Raw genomic sequence first — 13,870 nt, forward strand, 5'->3', positions numbered from 1 at the left:
GCAACTTTCGCCTTGGTGACCTAATCATTATAGCAGAAGCAAATAGTCCACGCAACAAATGGCACCTTGGTCGAGTGATGGAAGTCACGGCTGGCGCGGTCCGCCCCGGGCGGCACTTTTGGGTCTGCTCATCACCCATATCTGCAGCTACTGGAGACGTTAATCCATCCCTTTGTATCGGCGGCAAGTTAATCCTTGTCGTGTCTGACCTAACACCTGACCCACATCATCACGGCCACGTCATGAGCTACACCCTTGCTATGAGGCCCCCCGCCACACACACAACCTGTAACCTGTTGAGGATTAAGGAAACAACTTCAAACAAGTACGCCAGTGAGCTCATGTGGTGTGGGTCAGGTGTTAGGTCAGACACGACGAGGATTAACTTATAAAGTTTAAGTATGTTTGGTGTGTATTTAAAGCATACTATATTTGAGTATGTGAAAGTACAGTAATATTATAATGGTACACAAACTATTTAATATATATATATATATATATATATATATATATATATATATATATATATATATATATATATATATATATATATATATATATATATATATATATATATATATAGAGTGAGTCACTGTGCAATATGTATTTTTTGTGGGGGCACGGGGGGGCAAACTCAAGGGCCGCCCCGGGCGGCACACACTCTAGCTACGCCACTGACGACAGGACGACGACGTCCACGATGCTGCGACCTGTGACTAAATTATGCTTGTTGGAGGGAGCAATGGAAGGGGCTGACGGACTCGGCCAGGAAAATGAATTGGGTATCCACACATGAAGACAGTGAGGTTCGAATGTCAAAGGACCGAGATGTCCTAAGGAGCTGACAAGTACTGATAGCCTGAGGGCAGCGACAGTCATAAGAAAGTGACAAAGTTAAATACCACCAGCCTGAGGGCAGCATAGTCACAAGAACGTGACAAAGTTAAGTATCAAAGGCCTGATCTGTTTTTGAGCGTGAACGCTCAACGGAGTGGGTGTTACAACAAGCAGTAATGAGTAGGATGACACATAAACAAACATTATGTTAGGCTGTAAGTCATGTCATGTTTATTGGGTGTACCTGCCCGCATGCAGTATATAGAGTATTGATATGGTGGAGATGGAGAGACCCAGAGGAGGCTGGGGTGTTGGGTGGTGGTAAGGGGAGCATGACCCAGCAAAGTCGACCAGCCAGGGCTGGGCAGGCGACGCCGGGCAGGGCACTGGCACTGTAGCTATCCCCATCATAGAGGCAACACCTAACTTGTTTCTCTTGAGACTTTCAACACGTAAGTTTAACTTGTACTTAAGTTTACACAGGTAGACTGTAACCATTGCATCAGTTATCATTGTGACAACATAGAAATATGGCAAATTAAGTACTCAGTATAAGTGTTAAGATTAGACTAATTACATAGCTATGATTGTTATGTGAATATATATTGGATTAAACAGTCATGTATGATTGCCTATGTATGATTTATTTGAAATACTAAAATGAATTGTATTCAACAGGTTTGACCGAATTATAACGTTCGAGTTTAACGTGAAGTCTGATTAACCTTTAAGCGCCCGGAAGGCGCTTACACAGAGTATATTTAGACAAACGCGAGGCAACAGAGCTATCCAAATAATACTTGTTCTTATTGTAAAGAGCCTGGGCATCATATCTCAGATTGATGGCAGACCGACTATCAGATTTCCAGATGGTCTGAACCAAGGAGCAGTCCTCATAGTTATTCTCTAAAACTCCAACCAAGTTTAAATGTACAAGTAGCATCAACTCCCAGAAACGCTCCAAGTAGCCAACCTTCAGCTAAAGGTATGTCATATAAACAAGTCAAACTTTTTGCTAGTATTAATGTCAAAGATGTTCTACTTAAAATTAATATGTTTCAGGACTTAACATTTAAAGGGAAGATTTCTTAAAGTCCAAGTGGCCCTTCTATAAATGTGAACTGCAGCAGCACACAGAGTATTCATAAAAATGCTCTGCCTGGTATTGAAAGTGTTTATACAAGTGGCAAAGTTTTGGTTGGAGTGATCAAGGATACCTTGCCAGTTAAAGAAGTTGAGCTACTTCTGGGAAATGACTTGGCTGGTTCATTGGTTGTGCCCTGTCCTATTGTAGTATCCCTAATAATGAAAATTCTACTGAAGAGCTATAACGAAGTGATCCAATGCTGTTTCCTGCATGTGAAACTGCTAGATCTAGGATTACTAAAATAGTGGAAAAGAGTGATGATGTGTCAGAAAATATTACTGATTTATTCATTGAGGAAACTCAGTAGACTTCAAATTTTGTCCAGTTGCTGCAAAAAATTTGATGTTGTTAAACTTTTGAAGGGGATTGTCTATTATGTGGTGGTCATGGATATATATGTACGGCCGTGCCTTGCGCAGGGAAAGAAGCACAGGGATCCACTGGACCTTTAGTTTGTTAGTGATGAACATTTGACTCGTTACTATCGATCGAATTCCCCGCCAAGAAAGTATGTGGTTGTGCGAGGAGTTCTATCTCCCTGTATAAATATCAATATAAAGTTGTGCCATGCCCTCTAATGAATCCTAACCATTTCATCAATGGTCAGCGGAAGCTACACCACTCTTTTTCTTCATACCTAACCTTAACAGACTTACCTAACGTAAACTAGTCTAATCTTAAACCTACATAATCTAGGTAAGCATTTAATGAAAGTCCATATATACAGCCTATGATCGCCCGGTAAGGAGATTAACCTGTCACGTCAACTTGATAGTTTATTTCGGTCAAACCTATCAAACACAAATAATAAATTTGCAAGATGGAAACTGAAGGTTCAGTGACATATCATATATGAATACATCTACCTAATATTAGCACACAAATGAATCCATTTTCTTAATAGTAAACACAACATAAACTGCATATCATCAGAAGTTACTTAATTAATATTCTTCACGTCCACAGCGAAACACAATATTTTCACACTTACGGGTTGCAGGTTTGCTTTGGGCCAGACAGCCTCTACTATGTTTAGGGCGATTATTTGCGGGGTACTGCCGTATGTTATCGTCCAGGGGCCTGGCCCGCCTGGGTGAACGTCAAGCCAATTCAGCATATTCACGCCTTGTTCCTCATTATGACACGAGCTGACTCTCCATCGTCTCGTCGCGTAGTACAGAACATTAATTGTTATCACTTCCCATAATTACTTTTACTACTCTTATCACTCTTATGATTACCACTGCCCAGCAGTAAAACAGCCCTTATAAAGAAAAATGCAATTCCCTGGCTAACATACCAGTTATATTATTTTTAATTACGTAGATACCGTACCATTAAATTTGAGAGGAAACCCTTGGTAACCTTAGCTGATAAAAGGTTTTACTTAGTAACCCGTTCAGTCTCAAATATTGCACCGCATTCGGTACTTCATTTTCTGAGTACTTAGAGTGATGTATAATCTTGTTACATATACGGTACACTTAAAGTTGTAAATAATTTTCAATGATGAAAAGCGTTTGCAGTACATTAAATGAAGATAAAGTTAGGACAAGTATCACAAATGGAGAAAAAATATGAATATTAAATCTTCTCGTATTTGTTGCTTTTCTCAAAACATGACTATTTTTTTTCTTCGGGTGACAGCACACAGTCATACAAGAACTCGTGAGGTGATAAAGCAGAAATTTGGAGAGCTAAAGTCACGATTCCGGTTTCTGCATCGATTTGGAAGAACATTGTAGTATGAACCAAAGAAGTGTGCAAAAATAACAGTTACATGTTTATTGCTGCATAATTGCATAATTACTTTGTGAGGCATAGAATTCATATTGCTGAGCCCTTGGAGGATCCTGATGGAGGCATTCACAATGTGGCACAAGGTAATGACAGACTCGCAACATGTCATTCAGTAAGAAGAGAGAGTTTTTTTTTCTTAAATAATAACAAGGTGCTGCCAAATGTAATATATCTGTAAGGCATTCGTAAATATGTGCTGCGGTGCATAGAGTCTTGCGCTAATAAGTAGTTGATAAATTTCCAGGACAAGATTCTAATTTTGTTTCCTGATAGCAGACAACTATTATAAAAAATAATTTTCGATACTTTTATAGTAGTAATGACAAAAAATTTCAACTGATACAAATTTCTAATAAAAATTATTTCATATTGTATATAACTTTCATGTTGTATATGACTCCGGCGTTTGTCGGTATTTATGTGCTCTCTCTATGTACACTGCATTTTGCTATGAATAACGGATTTTATACACCTACTTAGTCCTTAAGAAACACAGAAAAATAAAATAAAATCTTTCTTTGGGGCGTTAATAGAATCTCTTTAAGGACAGCCAAGCTTGTTGATTTTATTTTATTTTATTTTTTTAACTAGTATTTCCTTATACTTTTTTTCCTGTTCTCATCGATGACTATATCTCTTTGTGCTATCACTGTGTACACTGTATCTCCCTGTGAATGGTGTATTGTAGGCAGAGTTTCAGTCCATGAAAAAGTACACAAACAAAATAAAATTTAAAGTCTCTGTGGCACCTATAACACGACTTGGTTTCAGCTGGCAGTGGTGCCTTTCCAGCTTGCTTGCTAGTTTGTGGGGTTCAGGATGTTTGGTTCACACTCAGGATGGGATGGAGAAAGGAAACTCACGATGTGCTCTCATGTATACATGTTGTATTGGATGTACAATGCAGCTTGGTGCTTGGAAGGCAGCATGGTTACAAGCGTGATGTAGAGAGAGCTGGTTGGTGAGGGTGCTCAGAGGAGGACAGCTTGTGGGTCGCCATGCTCGCCGGCGGGAGCGAGGACCGCCAGGCAGGCGGAGGAGGAGCGAGGGCCGCCAGGCAGCGGTGGAGGAGGAAGAGGTGTAGCTGGCTGGTTGGTGTAGGTAGAAAGAGACAGGTCGGTACGGTACGGTACGGAGTCTTTAGTTATGAGGTGAAAGAAGATTATTAGAGGTTGAAGGAAAAGTGGTGAAACTGAAATACAGTAGGAGTAGAAAGAATCTGGGCTCAACCAGATCGCTTCATCTTTCCTATTGGTGTTTTATCTTTGTTCTGCTCCCTTGGGTCGTCAGACCTTTGTATTAATATTGGTCACCACGAGGTCAGGTCTTAAATAGCGGGGGATAGGCGTGGCTTAGTAGTTGACCCCCGCTCCGTGATGTATGGTGGCACTGGTTGACCTAGACCACGAGGCACACACTGTGGAATTCGTGGGGTCGGCTACGCAGCGACAAACAGCGTTTGTAGGGGAGAAATCCACTACAAGTTTGTATTCACTTTAAGTTATTCATATGTCTAATTTCACTATTAAACCTTTCAACCTCTCTCTCAAGGAACTTGAATGCTTCATCTGCCCAAACAAATAATACTCTGTTCTCTCATATTTTCAAATCGACGAACAATAAACAAATCTCCAGGAAATGAAATACTCTACAAGACATTAGGAATTTGAAAGAGAGAAAACAAAGGACCCAGGCGTCCTGGAGTGATAGAAAAACGGATTCTTCAGATGGGGGACTATACCAAGAATACACAGTTATATGTTTTATGGGCTATGGAGCGTAATATACGTTAACTAACCTACATGACCGTGGTCATTACAATATAAAGATAAGTCGTCCCAGTTTATATTACTTTTACATAACATAAACAATGTACATACAAAACACACCACACATAATAGTAACAACTACACCATAAATTAACTAGCTGCATGACCCAATATCAAGGAATAGTCTTAGGAAATGTCTTTATCTATTTATGTCTCTATCTTTTGAATTATCTTCCTGCCTCACAGCACATAATATATATTATTTAATAAGAGGCTGTGTGTCCTCAAGTGGGATATGGGAACATCACTTACATAAACCAACCGGACCACCGAAAAAGTGAGGCATTGTGCCATCATGGGCTTTCTGTTGCTAATGGACTCGTAACACCGCCTGTGGGAGGGCTGGAAGTGCTATTGTTGTGACTCAACCTGACGGTAATATAATTGAGAAAGGAGTTAGAATTAACAACTGGGCATCTACTCTACAAACTGAATTAGTTGCCATACTCACAGCTATCAAATTCATTGAAACCACTGTCTTTTACTTTTATCCTTTTCACCACTGATCGGCTCGTTAGCTGTTTGGGGGATCGGTCATGTCTCTGATTACTTTTCCTTTTCTTTTATCCTCTCCACCAAATGATCGGCTCATTACCCGCTTAGGCGATCGGTCACGTCTCTGTCACGCACTGTTGGCAAGTACTGGGCAGGCACCGACACCTGAATGTACCTGAACCTGCTCTAGTGTTGGTCAAGTCTTGTCTTGAAAGAGCTCACACTCGGTGCCGTCACAACACTTTCTCATAGATTGTTCCAAGAGTTCACAACTCTCACTCCAAAAAAGTTTGCCCTCACAGTTTTCTGGACTTGTGGCTTCATCAATCTTGAGCTGTGACACCTTGTGGGGCGAGCGTCCGCCAGCTCCAAGTAAGGACACTCGACTAAGTAGTGCCCCTTGTTATGCTTATACACCTCAATTAGGTCACCCCTTGCCCGTCTGTAGTATAAGCTAGGCAAGTGTACTGCGCACATCATTGTCATTCCTAAAACCCCATTTTAATTCATACTACGCTACTTAACATTCAAATCCACCGCGCTTGTAGATTCTCAGAGAACGGGAAACAGTGACAAAGGGTAACTCACCTACTCAATGTTACTGAATCATGTGTTGTATTGTACCCAGGTACAGTTATATAATATTAATTGTATGTATTCATAGCATTAAGGAGAACTCAGGGTAGCCATAAGATGATTGGGAAAGTCCAGTTGAGCAGGACTAGTGTACTGTAGGACTAAGTGTGGATCATGGTTTGAAGGTCATACTATTTACGTCTGTGAACGTGTAGCGAACATAACTTCCACAGATATCATATGAAAATACATGAGAACAATGATCTGGAAAAAGGATAAAGGTATCAGAACTATGTGAGGTGTTGGAAGTGATCTAGAAACTATGCTTCAAAAAGAATATCTTGTATTCCCACGCCATGAAAATACGATGCTAGGGTTTGTTTGGGTTGGCGCCTAGGCCGCCTCGGGTGTGCCGCGTTGATATTATAACCCAATGAATTTACCCAGGGACTAGCAAACCAGACCCATACCTTAGTGTGTAATTTAGGATTAAGATATGTATTTATAAAGCATGAGGTCACAATAGATAGGAAAATGGAATCCAAAGTGAAAATTGAAGATTGGAAACTGTAGGCCTAAACAGAGAGGAGGGTGGGAGTCGGGACATCATCCTCAGTGATGCCTCGACTTCTCCCAACACAGGTCAGTGTCCTTCATCATGCTTTATTCAGCCCTAAAAAGGACTTATCTAGCAGTTTTTACCTCTTAAAACCTTGCCTGATGTCATAAAGTGAAGTCATAGTGTACTAAGGTGTGGTGACGAAAGCCCCTCCGGCAGTATTCTGAGTGATGCCTCGACTTCTCCCAACACAGGCCGACGCGTTCTGAGCGCCTACCGGGCGTCAGCCATGACCACACTGTGAAGGCCACACCACAGTGGTCATGCACTTCCACTGTGAACCTATGGATCCCCAGCAGACCACCCCAAATGAGTAGGAATAAATAAGTAAATGCTTGAGAAACTCCGCGGTCGTCACTTGGAGCGACCTATAATGCCAGGCGCAGAAACAGTACTGGTATGTCTCTAGGGGTAACCCTCGTCTCTACCCACCGAGGACGGTGTGCGAACGAGGTGCCTGATGTGTGCACCTGGAAATCACAAAGAGTCCCATACTTGCAGGTGTGGAGTATAACAGGTGTGGTGAGCTGGTGCTACAGGGAGGTGAGATGGTGTTTCTATGTATGATGACCTAAGGTGCTATAGTCCATACAGGTGGAGCAGTCCGAAGTGTTAAATGATATTGTAAGCAGGGTAACCAAACTCATCGTTGTTCTTCTGAGGAAGGCCAACTCAATTGTATTTTTTTGTTACCATATAGTTTATAAGGAATAAATTAGTTAAGACCCTTCTTTCCCCTTATCGATCTGGTCAATGAAAAACCTAACCCAATGCCTAGTCCACTCTGCCCGCTACCTAACGAGTTACATACTGTCCAGAAAGGGTCTGGTGGCAGCGACCCTTAGAAATTAAGATTAGAGTTAAGTATTTCCCCTTAGAATTAGTGACCCCAATCTGGCAGTATATAAGTTCAGGCGCTCCAATCTCTCAGGGTACCTAAGGTGCCGAAGTGCAGGCACCAGTCTGGTGGCCCTTTTCTGAACATTTTCAACCAACTGACAGTCCCTAGCATATCTCGTGGACCAGACGGGGTAACGGTACTCCAGATGGGGAAGCAATTCACTTTTGAAGATCGTTATGAGGGATGAACCGTCTAGATATCTGAACGACCTTCTTATAAGACCCAATAATTTATTTGCCTGATTTATCTTCTTCTTGCAATGGCCTGAGAACTTCAGTTCATTGTCAACATACACACCTAGGTCCTTCTCACATTGTCTCAAATAGTGCAGTTTCTTCATTCCGTTGGTGTCAAGGTCACGTTGACTGCTAGTCTGTGTTAACTAAAGATTCTTATTAAACTCCACGACAGCAAAACATGAGAGGGTAGCTGGTTAGCTATTCCTAAGAGAAGCGTGTTTTTCCCATTCGAAGTTTACAGTCATGTTCCCTCCCAGAAAGTCCCGCCTTCGAACACAGTTGTCACTGCGTTGTTATACCATTCTCTCCTAACAAGCTCAATCTTGAATTAGTCTGTGTAAATTAACTTTAGTAATTCGCCAGACCTTTGTCAACTGAGGGTCATCTTTGAATGAGTAACAGTTGAGTTGTTTGTAACTTCTGTCATTGAGATGAGTAGTGATCACTGGCAACTCAGGGGTATATATACCACGGGACCGGGAAGAGAGGCGTCCCCTGTCCCCCGTCACGTCAGCTCCCGTTTGTCCCCAGGTATGTGACAGTGTTTTCTAGCCATTCAGTTTGATTTAGTCAATGTAGTGAATTATCAGTGTTCATGCTTTAACAGTTGAATTGTCATTCACCCAGTGTAAGAAGTAATATAACGTAAATGTCGCTGTCGTTTCCGGGCGAGAGATTTGTTGTGATTGTGTTGTCATCATGCTTCCCAGTCCCTTGCCGCCGTCCCCCGTCACGTCAGCTCCCGTTTGTCCCCAGATCCAATTTGTGGTTCTCGGATCACCCCACGACTGCCTCGGAGCCAGTAGATTCCCAGCAGGGAGCAATATATAGACAATGTCGTTGATTCAACACGATTGATAAGGCAGGTCCACCTCGTGGGCCGAGGGCCCCAGACCCGCCTCGTGTCGGAGTGTAACCGACCACAACAGCAGTCGTCAGTTGTTAGAGGCGCCAGTGCTATACCCTGGGACATGCCTTGGAGTTATGGCCCATAGTGTTGTTGTATGTGTTTGTTAATAATTACCCCATATATGAGGTGGTTTCAGTAAGAACATGTTGTGTGTTGTGAGGGCATCTCATATGCCCTACCAACAGTTAGTGAAGTAGGATATGGAAGTTGTAATGTCTGTAATGAAATGTAATTTGCAGTTGAGTAAAAATAAGAAAATTCTGAGTCTGCAGTAAGTCGAGGAGTTGCCCCTTGAAGTTATATGTTAATAATATCTCTTTTTTTCTTTTGATTTCATATTAATAAACCTGTTCTTAGAGTATTTTAGGAGTATTCATTTCCCGCAGTATAACACTTTTATTTCCGTCCAAGGTACCTGTTATCAGAATTGCAATACCCATGTGACTAGACCCTCGACATGCTACCAAAAAGAACTGAGGTTAGATAGTACCAAAAATGAAGGAACAATTGAAAGAACTAAGACATGTTATGGTTTCACCCTTCTTTCCTCTTATCGATCTGGTCAATGAAAAAACCTAACCCAATGCCTAGTCCACTGTGCCTGCTACCTAACGAGCTACATACTGCCCAGAGGGGTCTGGTGACAGCGACCCTTAGAAATTAAGATTAGAGTTAAGTTATTCCCCTTAGAATTAGCGACCCCAGGTACCGTTGGTACGCCCCAGGTGCATCCTCTTACACTTCGTGACATTGAATCTCAGCAGCCATTTCTTCGACCATTCTTGGAGCCCACAAAGGTCCTTCTGCAGCTCTTCACAGTCAACTTGGTTCTTGATTTCCCGAAATAACTTGGCTTCATCGGCAAAAATTTGTATGGAGGAGTGAACAACGTCAGGCATGTCATTTATGAAACAAACAAACAGCAGCGGGCCAAATACACTGCCCTGTGGTACCCCGCTTGTGACAGGTACGAACGATGATTTCCTGCCATTAATCACCACACACTGCTTGCGGTCATGTAGAAAATCTTCTATGCACGCTAGGACATTTCTCAGAATTCCGTACCCTTCCAGTTTGATTTTCAGCCTTTCGTGGGGGTACACTGTCGAAGGCCTTGGCAAAATCTAGGTAAATATTGTTGATATTGCCACCTCGTTCCAGAATATGGGTCCAAATATCTAATACCTTAATGTATTGTGTTAAGCAGGAGCGCCCCGGCATAAAACCGTGTTGGCAAACCTTTACAAGATTGTTTCTTAGTAGATGTTCCATCGCGGCGTCTCTGAAAATACTCTCAAGTACTTTACATATTTTGCTGGTCAGGCTCACCGGTCTATATTTGTTCGTGGAGTCACGATCGCCCTTCTTGAAGATAGGACTCACATAAGTCATTTTTCATTCAGTGGGGACCTTTTTTTCATCCAGGCATTTACAAAACAGGATCTTCAGGGGCTCGGCAAGCTCGTTGCACAACTCTCTTAGCACTCTAGGATGCACCATGTCTGGGCCGGGACTCTTATGGACCTTTAGCTTTGACAGTTTATTTCTAATACCCTCTTCTGTGAACACAATGTGGGTCAGTGCTGTGTCGAATCGTTTGTCCTCAAACGCAGGAAGGTTAATCGCATCCTCTCTAGTAAACACCGAGGAAAAGAAGCTGTTCAATGCCTCAGCTTTATCCTGGTCCGAATTTGCGTAACTACCATCTTCAAGCCTCAGGTCTGATACTCCTACTCGCGTTTTTAATTTCGACTTTGCATAGCGGTAAAACGCCTTTGGGTTTGACTTGACCTCGCTTGCAACCAGCCTCTGAAATTCTTTATCAGCCCTTCTACATTCTATCTTTGCTTGGTTTCTGGCTCTTGCATACATCCTCCTGTCCTGCTCATCGTTTGACCCAACCCACGTCTTGAATTTCTGGGTTTTCTTCTTAATTTTGTCGACTGCCGCATGGTTCATGTGTAGGGATCCCCTCGTATTCCTAGAGGCACTGAGTTTGGTCTTGGGTATATATTTATTGATCAAATGGGTCACTTTACTAGTTATGATATTCAGCGTAGTATCTGCGTTCTTGTGCCTTAATGAATCAGGCCAGCTGATACCTCTCATCTCTTCCCTCATCCCGTTGTAATTTCCCTTGTAATATTTGCACCTTGGCCTGGCTTTATCTTGAACTAGGTAACAGTTAAATCTGAATGACAACACTATATGGTGACTAGTGCCAACTGGGGCAAGGTGTTCCAGTTTGGCCACCATACCTTCCTCGTTTGTTATGATGAGGTCTAGTGGCTTGGGTGTTTGTTCCCCTCTGTAATGTGTCGGGTCTCTAACATGTTGGAACAGAAAATTATCTCTCAGAGATTCTGCAAAAAGAGTAGCAGGGTTATTCAAGTCATTTGGGGTGAACTCGTTTCTCCAGTCGATGTTGCCATAGTTAAAGTCCCCCATGATAAGGAGGTGGCTAGGGTTGAGCATCGCTGCGTTGTCTATTAAGGCTTTTAAGTTCCTTTGACTTAGTGGGCCACAGTTTGGGTATCTGTAGATACACCCGACGATAAGTAAGTCCCCTCCCTTTAATTTAATTTTACACCACTCAGACTCTTCAAAAATATCCTCTCCCTGTATCCTCGCCTGGCTGGCTCTAAGGTCTTGCCAAGCATAGATAACCACAACAGTTCCACAACTCCTACAATATCTGGTTGGTGCACCTCCAGTAGTGTTTCAAACTCCTCTCTCTTATCAAGGAACGTGTCAGTATTAGTGTACATGACATGACATTAAAGCCAGAATTTGTTCTCGGTAACGTCTCTGTTCTTAGTAATAACCCCCCACCCCATTCTCAGAAGCTGCAGCATTTGCTAAGTACACTCTATTTTGCAGGGTGTGGTTAGAAATGTCATTGTTTACACGGCGCTCGCCTCTTCTTGTCTAGTAGGCGGAGCTGGTGCCACCTCCCGGGTGGTGGCACACTTGCTTTCACTACCCACCCCCTGAATATAACCCATGTACACCGGTCCCAGTTCCTCCTTGACTCCTCCCTCTTCTGCTTCAAGGCCTGCAGAAACTTCTTGTGCTGTTTCCTCTGCATTACCGTGCGATCTGGGTGAATGAATACACTCCGAGATGCCTCGCTCCTTGCTAAGTTATTTGCCTGCCGAATAACCTCCTATTTCTCCTCCTGACTCACTAGTGTAATCCTGAGGGGGCGAGGCTTATCCCCCTGCTTTTGTCCCAACCTCCTCACATCCTGTGGGGTTGATGGCGTCTTCAGAACCTCTGTACAAATATTCTTAAACTGCATTTTATCGTGTGTTACCTTACTCTCAGTTCCCTCCTTCTGGCTCTCGGGGACTCCAAAAACTATTACATTGCTCCTGCGTTGGAAACGTTCCCGTTGTTCCTCCTCTCCCCTAACAGTAGGTCCGTTAATTTTATTTTTTTCTCTGACTCTCTATCCTCACTACTTGCCCTTGATGCCCTCAACTCAAGTTGTCACGCTCTTGTCAGATTACAGATTGTTTATTGTGCACCCCCTTACATCCTGTGCAAGGTTTAGCGCAGAAGCGTTTACAGTGCCCAACTGGGAAGCATGCTAAGTTCATGCTTGCCTTTATGACTCTAGAGCCCATTCTCGGTCGTTTACCTCTCTACTGATCCCATATTTTCGGGAGGTCAATATATTGATTAGTCCTTCTTAAAGGTTAATCCACTTGACAGATTTCCGAAAAATAAATATTTGTGACGACATCACCTTCGCACTCTATAATAAGGAACTTTCATGAGTGGTTCACATTTTGACACATCAAAAGGTGGGATTTATTTCTGCTCAGTATTAAGAGGATAACTCTCTAATAAACTCTTGTGTTAGTTAACATAACATATCCATATAACATTTCACATAGAGGCACCAACGTCACACTCACTATAAACACCAACACACTAATCACTACATTGTGATATTACTTCAAACACCAGCAATAAATGACATATCAATTGTTAATAATAGTTAAATGATATATTATTATTGACGTTTTACTTAGTTCACCTTCGTTTTATAATTTTCTTGAAATATTAATAGTAATATCGAATTGGCACTTCACTACTGTCTAATGAGAGCATATATTGTACATGTATAATTAATTATCAGCATCATATCAATATCAATATTCTCAGTCTAATATTCCTATCGAGTGTTACTTGCTTCCCTTGCTCTGCGTGGTGCCGAGATGGAACTCGTGGAAATATTTTTCACTCTATAGGTTCAACCGTTGTGTTGATGTGTGTAACCATTGCACTGAGCTGTCGTCCAGAAAGGCCACCGAGCCCCACCTCCCGTTCGAGCAAAGACTCATCGTCATTATGGCTCGTGACTGTACTATGTATTGTGTGTACCGAGTATTGTGTGCACCTAAAATTGTATGTACCATGTATTGTGTGTACCGAGTATTGTGTGCACCTCACATTGTATATACAATGTATTGTGTGTACCGAGTATTACGTGTACCGAGTACTGTGTG

This window comes from Homarus americanus, unplaced genomic scaffold (assembly GCF_018991925.1).
Source record: "Homarus americanus isolate GMGI-L3 unplaced genomic scaffold, GMGI_Hamer_2.0 scaffold34360, whole genome shotgun sequence".
Lineage (NCBI taxonomy): Eukaryota > Metazoa > Arthropoda > Malacostraca > Decapoda > Nephropidae > Homarus > Homarus americanus.